Source organism: Caretta caretta, chromosome 2 (assembly GCF_965140235.1).
Source record: "Caretta caretta isolate rCarCar2 chromosome 2, rCarCar1.hap1, whole genome shotgun sequence".
Taxonomy (NCBI): Eukaryota; Metazoa; Chordata; order Testudines; family Cheloniidae; genus Caretta; species Caretta caretta.
The window spans coordinates 142,613,655-142,627,829 of NC_134207.1; the positions used below are offsets into that span (position 1 = coordinate 142,613,655).

General features: G+C 58.8%; 1 protein-coding gene across 1 annotated transcript in view; it reads left to right on the forward strand.

Annotated features, from left to right (window-relative positions):
* Positions 1–14,175, forward strand: part of SEMA5A (semaphorin 5A) — a 657,104-nt gene that overhangs the window by 240,751 nt on the left and 402,178 nt on the right. The window lies entirely within an intron of this gene.

Consider the following 14,175-nt stretch of genomic DNA (forward strand, 5'->3'; position numbering starts at 1 on the left):
CGACCCATTAGGAGTTGCAATTTTTTCCCTGCCATCCCCCTCCACCCCAAGGCGTAAAATGAATTTAATAACCCCAGCCTGTCAGACACCCCGTCGGTGGTCCACACCCTGTCTACCCGCCTTAGCGGACCATGAGGCTGTATTAAGAGCCCCACCAGGGAATACCTCGGAAATTGTAACCCCACCCCACCCCATGAGCTGCGGCATGCACTACGGAAGTTCCTAGAACACACCCGTGGCGCCCGCGATAGGGTACAGCTGGCTCTTCAGCTATGGGGGGACTTTGACCAAATCCTCCATGCCACAAGGGCCCTTATACAGGAGGGCAGGGGGCAAGGAAGGTGCGCTGCTGTGGCCTACGAGCGAGCCCGCGGCTTCCGACACGATCTACTCATCCACGGGATGGGTCACGGGTTGCTGTGCAACCCGCCGGGGGCCCTGAACACCCCCACCAACAAGAAACCCCCACCCCCCCAGCCCTCCGCATGACGCCTCTTATTAATGCGACCCTGAATATCAGGGGCTGTAGGATGGCTCTCCGCAGGTCCCAGGTGCTCTCTTACCTTCGGGAAGGGGGGTACTCTGTAGTTTTCCTGCAGGAGACCCATACGGACCCGACCGCCGAGGACAGGTGGCGGCTGGAGTGGGGGGACGGGGTATACTTTAGCCACTTCACGACTTGGCAAGCTGGAGTGGCGACCCTGTTCTCCCCCAACCAATGGCCCGAGGTGCTAAGGGTCACTGAGGCCGTGCCGGGCCACCTGCACCTTCGAGTCCGTATGGAGGGGCTCATGGTCAATCTTGTTAACATCTATGCCCCGCAAATGAGCTCAAGGCGGCCACAATTCTATCAGCAGGTGTCCGACTTTCTCGGCACCCTAGATTCGCACGAGTGCCTGGTCCTGGGAGGGGACTTTAACACCACCCTCGAGGAACGGGACCGTTCAGGGGCCGAGCCGAGCCCGGCCGCCGCGAATATTCTCCGAGGGATAGTTGAACATCACTCCCTAGTGGACGTCTGGCGTGACCATCACCCAGATGACACTTCCACGTTCACTTTTGTCCGGGTGGAGGCCCGTCGGTCACACCACTCTCGGTTGGACCGTATTTACTTATCCCGTTTCCATCTTTCACAGGCCCACTCCTCCGCCATTCGGCCGGCCCCATTCTCCGACCATCATTTAGTCACCATAATGGTCTCCCTCCGTGCAGAGAGGCCGGGGCCGGCCTATTGGCACTTTAACAACAGCCTGTTGGAGGACGAGAGCTTCATGACGTCCTTCCGGGAGTTTTGGCTGGCCTGGCGAAAGCAGTGGTGTGCCTTTCCCTCGGTGCGGCGATGGTGGGATCTCGGGAAGGTGCGCGCCAAGCTCTTCTGCTGTGACTACACTCGGGGCACCAGCCGACGGTGAAATGCGGCGATAAAGCTGTTGGAACGGGAGGTCTTAGAGATGGAGAGGCGCCTGGCCGCCAACCCCGAGGACCCGTCCCTCTGCGGAGCGTGCTGGGAGAAGCGGGAGGAGCTCCGGGCCCTCGAGGACCACCGGGCCCGAGGTGCCTTCGTTCGGTCCCACATCCTCCTCCTTCGGGAGAGGGACCGCGGCTCCCGCTTCTTCTATGCCCTGGAGAAAACGAGGGGGGCCAAGAAACACGTCACCTGCCTTCTTGCGGAAGACGGCACCCCCCTCACGGATCCGAAGGGGATGTGAGGGAGGGCCCGTGACTTCTACACAAGCCTTTTCTCCCTGGATCCGACCGATCCTGGCGCTTGCAGGGTGCTCTGGGAGGAACTCCCCACGGTCAGCGTGGGCGACTGAGACCGACTAGAGTTGCCTCTCACCCTGGCCGAGTTCTCGGAAGCCCTCCGTCGCATGCCCACCAATAAATCTCCAGGCATGGACGGGCTGACCGTGGAGTTTTACCGCACGTTCTGGGACATCCTCGGCCCAGACCTAGTCACCGTCTGGGCTGAGTCCTTGCAGAGCGGGGTCCTCCCTCTGTCGTGCAGGCGAGCGGTGCTCGCTTTGCTGCCGAAGAAGGGGGACCTCCGCGACCTACGAAACTGGCGTCCCGTCTCACTCCTTAGCACGGATTACAAAATCGTAGCGAAAGCAATCTCGCTGCGGCTAGGGTCCGTGATGGCGGACGTGATCCACCCAGACCAGACCTATACTGTCCCGGGTCGCAGCATTTTTGACAGCCTCTTTCTAGTCCGAGACCTTTTGGAACTCAGGCGGAGAGATGGTCTGTCGTTCGCCCTCCTGTCTCTTGATCAGGAGAAGGCATTCGACAGAGTAGACCATGGGTACCTCCTGAGCACTCTGCAGGCGTTTGGATTCGGACCTCAGTTTGTGAGTTTTCTCCGGGTGCTGTATGCCTCCGCGGAGTGTTTGGTTAGGCTCAACTGGACCCTGACTGAACCGGTCAGCTTCGGGCGAGGAGTGCGGCAGGGGTGCCCCCTCTCAGGCCAGTTGTACGCTCTGGCGATCGAGCCTTTCCTCTGTCTCCTTCGCAGGAGGATGACAGGGTTGGTGCTGCGGGAGCCGGAGCCGGAGCTGCGGCTGGTCCTGTCGGCGTACGCCGATGACGTACTCCTCGTGGTCCAGGACCCGGGCGACTTGGCGCGAGTGGAGGCATGCCAGGCCATCTATTTGGCAGCCTCCTCCGCCCGAGTCAACTGGGTCAAGAGCTCTGGCTTGGCGGTGGGGGACTGGCGGCAGGTAGGCTCCCTCCCACCCGCACTTCAGACCATCCGGTGGAGTGCGGGTCCACTGCTCTATCTCGGCGTTTACCTTTCCGCCACGCACCCTTCACCGCCGGAGAACTGGCAAAATTTAGAGGGCGGGGTGATAGAGCGGATCCGGAGATGGACGAGGCTACTCCGATGTCTCTCCCTCCGAGGGAGAGCATTGGTTCTTAACCAACTAGTCCTGTCCACGCTCTGGTACCGGCTCAACACCCTGGCCCCGTCCCTGGGTTTCCTGACCCACCTCCGGAGATTGATTCTAGAGTTCTTCTGGTCAGGAATGCACTGGGCCCCTGTTGGAGTTCTTCATCTACCCCTGGAGGAAGGAGGGCAGGGCCTGAAGTGTCTGTACACTCAGGTCCGCGTTTTCCGCCTCCAGGCCCTGCAGAGGCTCTTTTATAGTGCAAGTAGTTCGGCGTGGAGCATACTGGCACACGCCTTCCTGCGCCGCTTCCAAGGGCTCCGATACGACCGGCAGCTCTTTTATCTTTGTCTGAGGGGTTTTCCGCGAGACCTCTCCGGGCTGCCGGTCTTCTACCAGGACCTCCTCCGGACCTGGAAACTGTTTCTAACAACCAGGTCCGTGGCGGCCACCGTGAGAGCAGATCTCCTCACGGAGCCCCTGCTGCACAATCCCCAACTCCGTGTGCAGGTGGCGGAGTCCCGCTCGGTGCGCCAGAGGTTGGTCCTGGCGGAAGTCACGAGGGTCGGAGACCTCCTGGACTACGACCGGAGAGACTGGCTGGATCCCCTGATGCTCGCTCGGCGCATGGGGCTCTCCAGCCCTCGTACCCCGCGGCACGTACTTCAGGAGGTGAAGGCCGCCTTGACCCCCGCTGCTCTGGCTTATGTCAACCGAGCCTTGCGAGAGGGCACACACCGCCCATCCTCTACCCCAGGCCCGCCGAACCTTTCCATTGGGCCCCTACCGTGCCGATCCCAACAAACCCCTCACCCTTTCACTGCAAGCCGGCTGCATGAACTGCAGCCAGTCAGTTTTCAAATTGCACCACGGAAATATTTATACACGCTCACGCTTCACACCCTTCACGCCCACACCCTGGCGTCCCACCCTGACACAAAGTGGCGGGACCTCCTGCCACCTTTGGAGGGTGAGCAACCTCGTTGGGCCAGCCTGTATTCCACCTTGGTCCCGAGGCCCGTCGGGGACATCAGTTGGCGGCTCCTTCACGGAGCTGTGAGAACGGGCGTGTTTCTGACACAGTTTACCCCCATCCCGGATACTTGCCCTTTTTGTAATGTGAGGGAAACCCTGGCGCACGTATATTTAGAGTGTGCCAGATTGCAGCCCCTTTTCCGGCTCCTCACAAATATTCTATTGCGCTTCTGGCTTCATTTCTCCCCTCACCTTTTTATCTATACACTTCCCATCCGTGGCCCCACAAAGTCGCGGGATCTCCTGGTTAACCTCCTCTTAGCCTTGGCTAAAGCAGAGAGAGGAGGTTGGCCCATGAAACGTCCTGCGATTGTGGGGCCTTTTTCCGATCCTCAGTACATTCACGTATCCAGGCGGAGTTCCTCTGGGCGGTGTCCGCCGACTCCCTTGACGCCTTCGAGGAGCGGTGGGCACTGTCCGGGGTTCTCTGCTCAGTGACCCCGTCCGGTTCCCTCCGTATGACCCTTTGATTGAGGGGAAGAGCGAGAGACGCCAGCCCCAGCCGTTGCCGCTGTGGATACCATCATTACTGTCATCTAGGAGGGGTCCTATAATACATGGGTGTCTACCCCCCCCACCCCTAAACCGCCCACCCCGCAGCCGTGCCCATCTTGCCGGGCACTCTCAGGAGAGGGATGATCGGTGACACTGGGCGCGGCACTAGGTAACTCGAGGGGGTGGAAGACCACGAGTGTGGAGGAAGCCCCCCCGCTCTAGGCCATCAGGTAACTCAGGAGGGTGGAAGACCACGAGTGTCGAGGAAGCCCCCCCGCTCTGGGCCCAGGCTAGCCTGAACACTTCTCCCTCCTAAAAGCTGCTGTGTTATACCTTCTGTTTGCGTTGTTTTGTTGCATACTTTGTTTTGTTTCCTTTGGTAAATCTTGTACGTGTTCCAAATAAACTTTTTTTTGTTTCAAAAAAAAAAAAAAAAACCTTCCCTGTTACCTTACCCAGGGAAAAGGGACCTACTTAGCCTGCTCTCCTGCTGCTGCCCTCTGGCCTAGGCTTTCCTTGCTTTTTGCTCCTGCTTTCGTCTTCCCCCCCAACCGGGCCAGACGCTCTCCCCCCTTTCTTTTCTTTTTGTTTTTTTTTTTTCTTTCTCTGCTGTTGCTAGAGTGCTGGCTGGCTGCCAGCCGGCTGTTAGCCCCCCGCCCCCAGCCCGCCCTCGGACGCTGCTGCCACTCCAGCTGAAACCGCTCCCTCCGTCGGGGGGGTGGGGGGGGGGCTGCTGGCCCGCTTCCCCAGAGCGGGGGAGTGGAAGGACCCAGCCCCCAAACCCAGCCACTTGCTGTTTGTCTGCGGACCCGTCTCGGATCGATCGAGAGGACTCTTATCACTTGCTCCGGCATTTCTGGAATGCAAAAAAGAAAACCTGGAACGGACAGGGAAAAAGCAGTCCACCAGAGGAACACTGCCCGAGGAATCTACAAATTGCCATGGAGGGGGCCTAAGACTGAGTAACTTTCGAACTGTGCTTTCGTGTGGGGGGAGGCCTTGACTGTGTCTTAACTGTGTTTGTAGGGACACAGGGGGTGTGGCACGGAGCTGCCCCCCAATCCATCTGTGTCCTCCCAACCCCCACACTACGATCTTCATCCCCGCACTCTACCATCTTTGCTGGCTGTCTAACATCTGCCTCTGGACTCAGCTGCTTGCCCTGATTCCACTGCATGGGCCAGAAGCACCAGCCAACCAAACAGGACTCTCTGGACAAGCGTACGGTGATTCATGTGCGCCCCCCCGAATTGTCCACCCCACAGCTTGTGCCTTTCTACCTGACCCCAACTCCTGTTAACCACCTGCCACTGCCCCCGCTGGGGCATCGGCAATGGAGGGCACTGGGGTGACCTCCGCCGCTGCCATGCCCATCGCCTCCCCAGACTCTAGGGAAGCCCCCCCAGCTGGCAGGAAAGGCCAGGGCAAGAAGAAGGGGAAGGGCCCCACTAAAACCACCGGACCCTCCATGGCAGGGGCCACCTCCACTGCTGCAGCCCCACCACCGACCACGGCGTCCTCCCCCGCTACCCCCTCCACCAGCTCGGCAGATGTCCCTCCCTCAACCCCCAGGACGTATGCCCGGGTGGCAGCAGCCCCCCTGACTGCCGCCTCGTCATCTCTCCCGCCCACCGCCTCTGCCACCATCAATAACTGCCAGGGCCCCTTTCCCACCATGACAAGGAAGCACGGTGTCCGATGCCTCCTGGTGCCCGCCTCGCCCCACGTGGAGACCTACGTGCGGGTGTTGGCGAGAGTGGTGGGGCCCTCAGCCATTGTGGCGGCCTCCAAAATGTACGGGAAGGTTGTTTTCTTCTTAGCATCGGAGGCTGCTGCCCAGGAAGCGGTGGAGAGGGGCCTGGCGGTGGGGGGGGGGGCTGTTTGTCCCCCTAGAGCCGCTAGAAGACCTGGGCATCCGCCTGGTCCTGACCTCTGTTCCTCCTTTTCTCCCCAATGCTGCCCTGCTACCTGCCCTTTCCACCCTGGGGAAACCTGTTTCTGTCATCAGCCCTCTCCTGTTGGGCTGCAAGGACCCCATCCTCTGTCACATTTTTTCGTTCTGCTGGCAAGTGCAACTTTTACTGCCATCGGCGACGCATGACGGAGTGGCGCTCGAAGTGTCCTTCCTAGTGCCCCACCAGGGGGCCCGTTACCGGGTGTACTTTTCCACGGGGGAAGCCCGGTGCTATCTCTGCCAGGCATCGGGGCATGTCCGGAGGGACTGTCCCTTAGCCTGGCAAGGAGGGGCACCTGGGATCCCCGAGACCCGGCAGGACATCAGCCCCGTCATTGCTGACGTCCCTGGCCGCCCGGTACCCGAACCCGCCCCCCCTCCTCTTCGGACCACCGCTACTCCCGCTCAGGCCCAAGGGGCACCTCCCCTACAACGCCCAGACGAGCAGGAGAGCCCCGCCCTCACTGCTGACAATCTAGCGGGGCCTATGGAGGAGGGTGTGGCAGAGATACCACCAGGCATGGGAGAGAGCGTGCCCCAGGGAGAATCCTCCCTCCCTTATACTGCCGCACCGTTCTCCGCCCAAGTCCCTGAGCCATCGCCTTTACCCCCTGACATGACCCCTGCTAACCAGCCCCCAGATGATGCAATGGAGGGCTGCGCCCTAGCCCAGGGGAAGCGAGGCAAGCGGAAGGCTCGAGCTCCGCCTCATCTACCTGAGGCGGAGGCCCCCCGGAAGACCAGGAAGGGGGGCACCAATGCCGAACCTTCCGCTTTGCCCACAAGTGCGTCCCATCCACTGGTGTCAACTGGGAAAGACGTGGCAGCACCGGAGGGTAGTGTCTCCCCTCCACGGGAGACCCTCCCCTCTGAGACCCTCAAGGAAGCCCCTTCTGTCCTGACGCAACCCGAAGCCCCCGTGAACCCCGAGACAACCATCGTGGCGGGTGCCGGCGGGGAGAACCCCGGGGTGGCGGAAAGTGTCCTCTCCTCCATGTTCAAGGAGATCAAGGCCTTAGATCTGACCCCGGTTGCCCAGGGGGAAGACGACCTTTTGCCAGCAAATCTCGATCTGGGCGACCTCACTCCACCCCTCTTTTCCCCATGCTCCCTCCCCTTAACTGCTGCTTCCTCTCCCACCTCCGAGGAGCCCCTTGACTCCTCCTCCGACCCAGCCGCTGTTGGCACCCCGCTGACAACCACCAAGCCTGCTCAGCTGACAGCTGGCGCCACGCGGCTGAGGCACGAGTCGCCAGGGGCACCCCCCGTTGGTGCGGAGCAATCGACTTCCTTCCAGGGCGGGGGCCCTACAGAAGATAATTCATCTCCTGGTGCTGCGGCTGCTAAATCCACCACAGAGCGCGCGCCCAGTGTCACTGAGAGCTCCCTCCCCACCCCCTTAACCCTTGAGCCTGATCGGGAGGCGCCACCATCCAGCTGCTTGCCTCCCGAAACCCAGAACCTCGTCTCTGTCCCTATCCCTGCCCCTACCCCTATCCAATTTACCTCCTGCAATGTCATTGCTGCCCCCGGGGCTGTCTTCTTCCCTTTCCCAACTGATGACCCCCAGGGAGCGACCTTTGTGTTCTCTTGCCCCGACCCATTAGGAGCTGCTATTTTCCCTCCACCACCCCCTATCGCCCCAGAGCTTGAGGCGGGCCTAGAAGCTCCAGCCCATCAGGCACGCTGTCGGGGGTCCACACCCTGCTTGTCCGTTTTAGGGGACCACAGGGCTGCACCAAGGGCCCCGCCGGGGAACAACCGGGAAACCGTAACCCCACCCCCCCATGAGCTGCGAGGAGAGCTGCAGAAGTTTTTAGAGGATGTCCGTGGCTCCCGCAACAAGGTAAAACTTGCTCTCCAGCGATGGGGGGACTTTTCTCAAATCCTCCGGGCCACAAGGGCCCTCATGGGGGAAGGTAAAGGGACTGGGAAGCAGGATGCCGCGGCCTACTGGTGGGTCCGCGTCTTCCGTGAACAATTACTCACCTACAGGATAGTGCGCGGCCAGCTTTGAAATGCGAGCATCCCTGCCAGTGAGGACCCCCCCGACCCTCCCCATGACACCTCTCACCATCGCAACGTTGAACACCGGGGTTGTAGGATGGCTCTCCGCAGGTCCCAGGTGCTCTCCTTCCTTCGGGAGGGAGGGTACTCTGTGGTTTTCCTGCAGGAGACCCATACGGACCTGACCACCGAAGACAGTTGACGACTGGAGTGGGGGGGACAGGGTCTACTTTAGCCATGCCATGGTTCGACAGGCTGGAGTGGCGACCCTGTTCTCCCCCGACCTACGGCCCGAGGTGCTAAGGGTCGCCGAGGCCGTGCCAGATTGCCTGCTGCATCTCCAGGTCCGTATGGAGGAGCTCGTGGTTAAACTCGTTAACGTCTATGCCCTGACATCGGGCCCGGAGCGGCTGCAATTCTACCAGCGGGCGTCTGCCTTCCTCGGCACCTTAGATTCTCATGAGTGCCTGGTCCTGGGAGGGGACTTTAATACCACCCTCGAGAAACAGGACTGCTCGGGAACCGAGCAGAGCCCGGCCGCTGCGGACACCCTCTGTGAGACAGTTGAACACCACTCCCTAGTGGACATCTGGCGCGACCACCACCCGGATGACACTTCCACATTCACCTTTGTCCGGGTGGAAGCCCATCGGTCGAGTCACACCCGGTTGGATCGCATTTATTTATCACGCTTCCATCTCTCACGAGCCCACTCTTCCAGCATTCGGCTGGCCCTATTTTCTGACCATCATCTAGCCACCGTGACAGCCTCCCTCTGTGCGGAGAGGCCGGGGCCGGCCTACTGGCATTTTAACAACAGCCTGTTGGAGGATGAGGGCTTTGTGACGTCCTTCCGGGAATTCTGGCTGGCCTGGCGAGGGCAGCGGTGTGCCTTTCCCTCGGCGCGGCGATAGTGGGACCTGGGGAAGGTGCACGCCAGAACTTTCTGCTGCGACTACACCCGGGGCACCAGCCGACGGAGAAATGCGGTGATAGAGCAGTTGGAACGGGAGGTCTTAGAGCTGGAGAGGTGTCTGGCCGCCAGTCCCGAGGACCCGCTCCTCTGCGGAGTGTGCCGGGAGAAGCGGGAGGAGCTCCGGGCCCTCGAGGTCCATCGGGACCAGGGCGCCTTTGTTCGATCCCGCATCCACCTCCTTTGGGATATGGATCGTGGCTCACGCTTCTTCTATATCCTGGAGAAAACGAGGGGGGCCAAGAAACACGTCACCTGTCTCCTGGCAGAAGACAGCACCCCCCTCACGGAACCAGTGGATATGTGCGGGAGGGCCTGAGCCTTCTATGCAAGTCTTTTCTCCCCAGATCCGAACGACTCTGGCGCTTGCAGAGTGCTCTGGGAGGAGCTCCCTATGGTCAGCGTGAGCGACCAAGACTGGCTAGAGTTGCCTCTCACTCTGGCCAAGTTCTCGGAAGCCCTCCATCGTATGCCCACTAATAAGTCTCCAGGCATGGACGGGCTGACCGTGGAATTCTACCACATGTTTTGGGACGTCCTTGGCCCAGACCTAGTCACTGTCTGGGCCGAGTCTCTGCAGAGCGGGGTCCTCCCTCTTTCGTGCAGGCGATCGGTGCTCGCCTTACTGCCGAAGAAGGGGGACCTCCGTGATTTACGAAATTGGCATCCCGTCTCACTCCTCAGCATGGACTACAAAATCGTAGCAAAAGCAATCTTGCTGCGGCTAGGGTCTGTGCTGGCAGATGTGATCCACCCAGACCAGACCTACACTGTCCCGGATCGCAGTATCTTTGATAACCTATTTCTGGTTTGGGACCTTTTGGAACTCGGGTGTAGAGACGGTCTGTCGTTCGCTCTCCTGTCCCTAGATCAGGAAAAGGCGTTGGATAGGGTGGACCATGGGTACCTCCGGAACACTCTGCGAGCGTTCGGCTTCGGACCCCAGTTTGTGGGTTTTCTCCGGGTGCTGTACGCTTCCGCAGAGTGTTTGGTTAAGCTCCACTGGACCCTGACCAAACCTGTCAGCTTCAGGTGAGAAGTGTGGCAGGGGTACCCCCTCTCAGTCCAGCTGTACGCTTTGGCGATCGAGCCCTTCCTTTGCCTTCTCTGCAGGAGGTTGATAGGGTTGGTGCTTCGGGAGCCGGAGCTGCGGCTGGTTCTGTCGGCGTACGCCGATGACGTGCTCCTCGTGGTCCAGGACTCGGGCGACTTGGCACGGGTGGAGGCTTGCCAGGTCATCTATTCTGCAGCCTCCTCCGCCCAGGTCAACTGGGTCAAGAGCTCTGTCTTGGCAGTAGGAGACTGGTGGCAGGCGAGCTCCCTCCCACCCGCGCTTCAGACCGTCCGGTGGAGCGCGGGTCCACTACTCTACCTCGGCGTTTACCTTTCTGCCACGCATCCCTCTCCGCCGGAGAACTGGCAAAATTTAGAGGGCGCGGTGATAGAGCGGCTCCGGAAATGGATGGGACTACTTCGATGTCTCTCCCTTCGTGGGAGAGCGCTGGTGCTTAATCAACTAGTCCTGTCCAAGCTCTGGTACCGGCTCAACACCCTGGTCCCGGCCCTGGGTTTCCTGACCAACCTCCGGACATCGATTCTGGGGTTCTTTTGGTCAGGAATGCACTGGAGCTCTGTAGGGGTTCTTCATCTACCCCTGAAGGAAGGAGGACAGGGCCTGAAGTGTCTGCACACTCAGGTCTGCGTCTTCTGCCTCCAGGCCCTACAGAGGCTCCTTTATAGTGCAGGCAGTTCGGCGTGGAGCATACTGGCGCACGCCATCCTGCGCCACATCCGAGGGCTCCGATATGAGCGGCGGTTCTTTTATCTCTGTCCGGGAGGTCTTCCGCGAGACCTCTCCAGGCTGCCGGTCTTCTACCAGGACCTCCTCCGGACTTGGAAATGGTTTTTAACGACCAGGTCCGTGGCGGCCACCGAGGGGGCAGATCTCTTTACGGAGCCCCTGCTACATAACCCCCAGCTCCGTGTGCAGGTGGCGGAGTCCTGCTCGGTGCGCCAGAGCTTGATCCTGACAGAAGTCACGAGAGTCGGAGACCTCCTGGACTACGACCAGGGAGACTGGCTGGATCCCCTGACGCTCGCTCGGCGCATGGGGCTGTTCAGACCTCGTACCTCCGGCGCGTACTTCAGGAGGTGAAGGCCGTTTTGCAGCCCGCTGCTCGAGCTTACCTCGACCGGGTCCTGCTTGAGGGCACACCCCGCCCACCCTCTACCCCAGGCCCGCCAGACCTTTTAATTGGACCCCTGCCCTGTAGACCCAATCGACCCCCTTACCCCTTTACAGTGAGCCGGCTGCATGAACTGCAGCCGGCATGCTTCCAAACCGCGCCAAGGAAACATCTATACACGCTCGTGCTCCACACCCTTCACGCCCTCACTCTAGTGTCCCACCCCGATACAAAGTGGCGAGACCTTCTGCCACCTTTGGAAGGTGAGCAGCCCTGGGGGGCCAGCCTATATTCCACCTTGGTTCCGAGGCCCGTTGGGGACATCAGTTGGCGGCTCCTTCACGGAGCTGTGAGCACGGGCATGTACTTGGCGCGGTTCAACCCCATCCCAGATATTTGTCCCTTTTGCGGTATGAGGGAAACGCTGGCGCATGTATATTTGGAGTGTGCCAGGCTGCAGCCCCTGTTCCGGCTCCTCACAAATCTTTTATTACGTTTTTGGTTGCATTTTTCCCCTCACCTTTTTTTTATGCACTCCCCATCCGTGGCCTCACAAAGTCGCAGGATCTCCTAGTTAACCTCCTCCTGGCCCTGGCTAAAACGGCCATCTATAAAACCAGAGAGAGGAGGTTGGCCGATGGAGTTTCCTGTGACTGTGGGGCTGTTTTCCGATCTTTGGTCCGTTCACATATCCGGGCAAAGTTCCTCTGGGCGGTGTCCACCGACTCCCTTGATGCTTTTGAGGAGCGGTGGGCACTGTCCGAGGCTCTCTGCTCGGTGTCCCCGTCCAGCTCCCTTTGTTTTGACCCTTTGACTGGGGGAGAGAGTAAGGGACCCCAGGCCCAGCCATTGCTGCTGCGGACACCACCACCTTAGAGGGGTCCTTTCACATGTGGGTGCACATGCCCCCCCCCCGGGTTGTCCATCCCACAGCCTGCCCCTTTTGTTGGGTGCTTTCAGAGGAGGGAATTGTTGGTGATACTCGGGCGTGGCGCCAGGTAACTCGAGGGGGTGGCAGACCTTGAGAATCGATGAAGCCCCCTCGCTCTGGATTATTAGGTAACTTGGAAGGGTGGAAGACCACGAGAGTCGAGGAAGCCCCCCCGCTCTGGGCCCAGGCAAGCTTGAACACTTCCCTCCCCTGAAGCTAATGAGAAAACAATTGTGATTGGTTGCTGTGTTACACATTGTATATGCTGTTGTTTTGTTTTGTAAGTGTGTTATGCAAATAAAAAAATACCTTTTTTGCTTCAAAAAAAAATTACTCTCCTGTAGCCATCTGGCCCAACCCTATCACAACTGATTTAAACAGAAGAATGATAGAATCAATTGGGAAACATTCTAGAAAAAATTCAGAACAGCAGTGACTCTGAAAAAGATTTTGGGGTTGTGGTGGATAAACTGCTGAACATGAGCTCCCAGTGTGACACTGTGGCCAAAAGATCTATTGTGATCATTGGATGCATAACAGGAATCTTTAGTAGGAGCAGAGAGGTTATTTTATCTCAGTATTTGGCACTGCTGGACTATTGTGTCCAGTTCTGTTGTCCATAATTCAAGAAGGATGTTAATAAGTTGGAGAGGGTTCAGAGAAGAGCTAGAAGAATGATTTCAAGGATTAGAAAACGGGCCTTCTTCTTTGAGTGTTTGTTTATGTGCATTCCATGCTAGGTGTGTGCGTACTGCGTACGCTGTTGCGAAGATTTTTTCCTCAGTGGTAACTGTTGGCTCAGCTCTAGCACCCTCCGGATTTGTGCGCATATGCACCTGTGTAAGGGGTTCCACCAGCCCCGCACCCCCTCAGGTCCTTCTTGCTGTCCATGATGGTTGCTAGAATGCTCCTTCTTGCTGCGGCAAGGCTTCTTTCCCGGGACTCTTTGCCCCAGAGACTGGGCATGCCCTGGTCCCCAGGCTTCATACCGTGTGCCTCTTGCATCAAACCTATGCCAGTGTGTAACCCACACTCTAGCTTTTTAAAGTGTCTGAGGGAAACTCACATTAAAGGTAAGTGCCAAATCTGCAGGGACTTCAGACCTTGCACCAAGAAGGACAGGGACATTCGGCTGAAGGCCATTTTCGTGGAAACTCTCTGCTAACAGTCCTGCCTCCACTCCTTGCTTCTCTGGTCTGGTGGAGAGACCCAAGATTGGTAATGAAGAGAGTACCCTTTGTTGCCCCTTAACTATCAGTAACCTTGGTCTTGGATGTGTCAGACACCTCAACAACCTCAGGACCCAGGGCCTTTGGTCCCAAGAAAAACTCTCCTTGCATATAAAAATCATGGAATTCAGGGCTGTATGCTTAGCTTGCCTTAGCTTGCCTTGTGTTCTTTACGCAGATCTCAGGTGAAACGATGCAGGTCCTGACAGACAACACCTGGACCATCCTTTATATCAACAAGCAGGGAGGGGGCCGATCTTCGGCATTGTGCCAGGAGGCCTTCCTGTGCGATTTCTGTGTGATGCACCCTACTCATCTCGAGGTGAAACATCTCTCCGGAGCCCAGAACATACTGGCAGATCACCTCAGAAGATCCTTTTCCTCTCACTATGTGTGGTCCCTTCACTCAGAGGTCACCAGATCAGTCTTCCAGAGGTGGTGATCTGTCCAGGTGGACCTGTTCGCTACCAAGCAGAA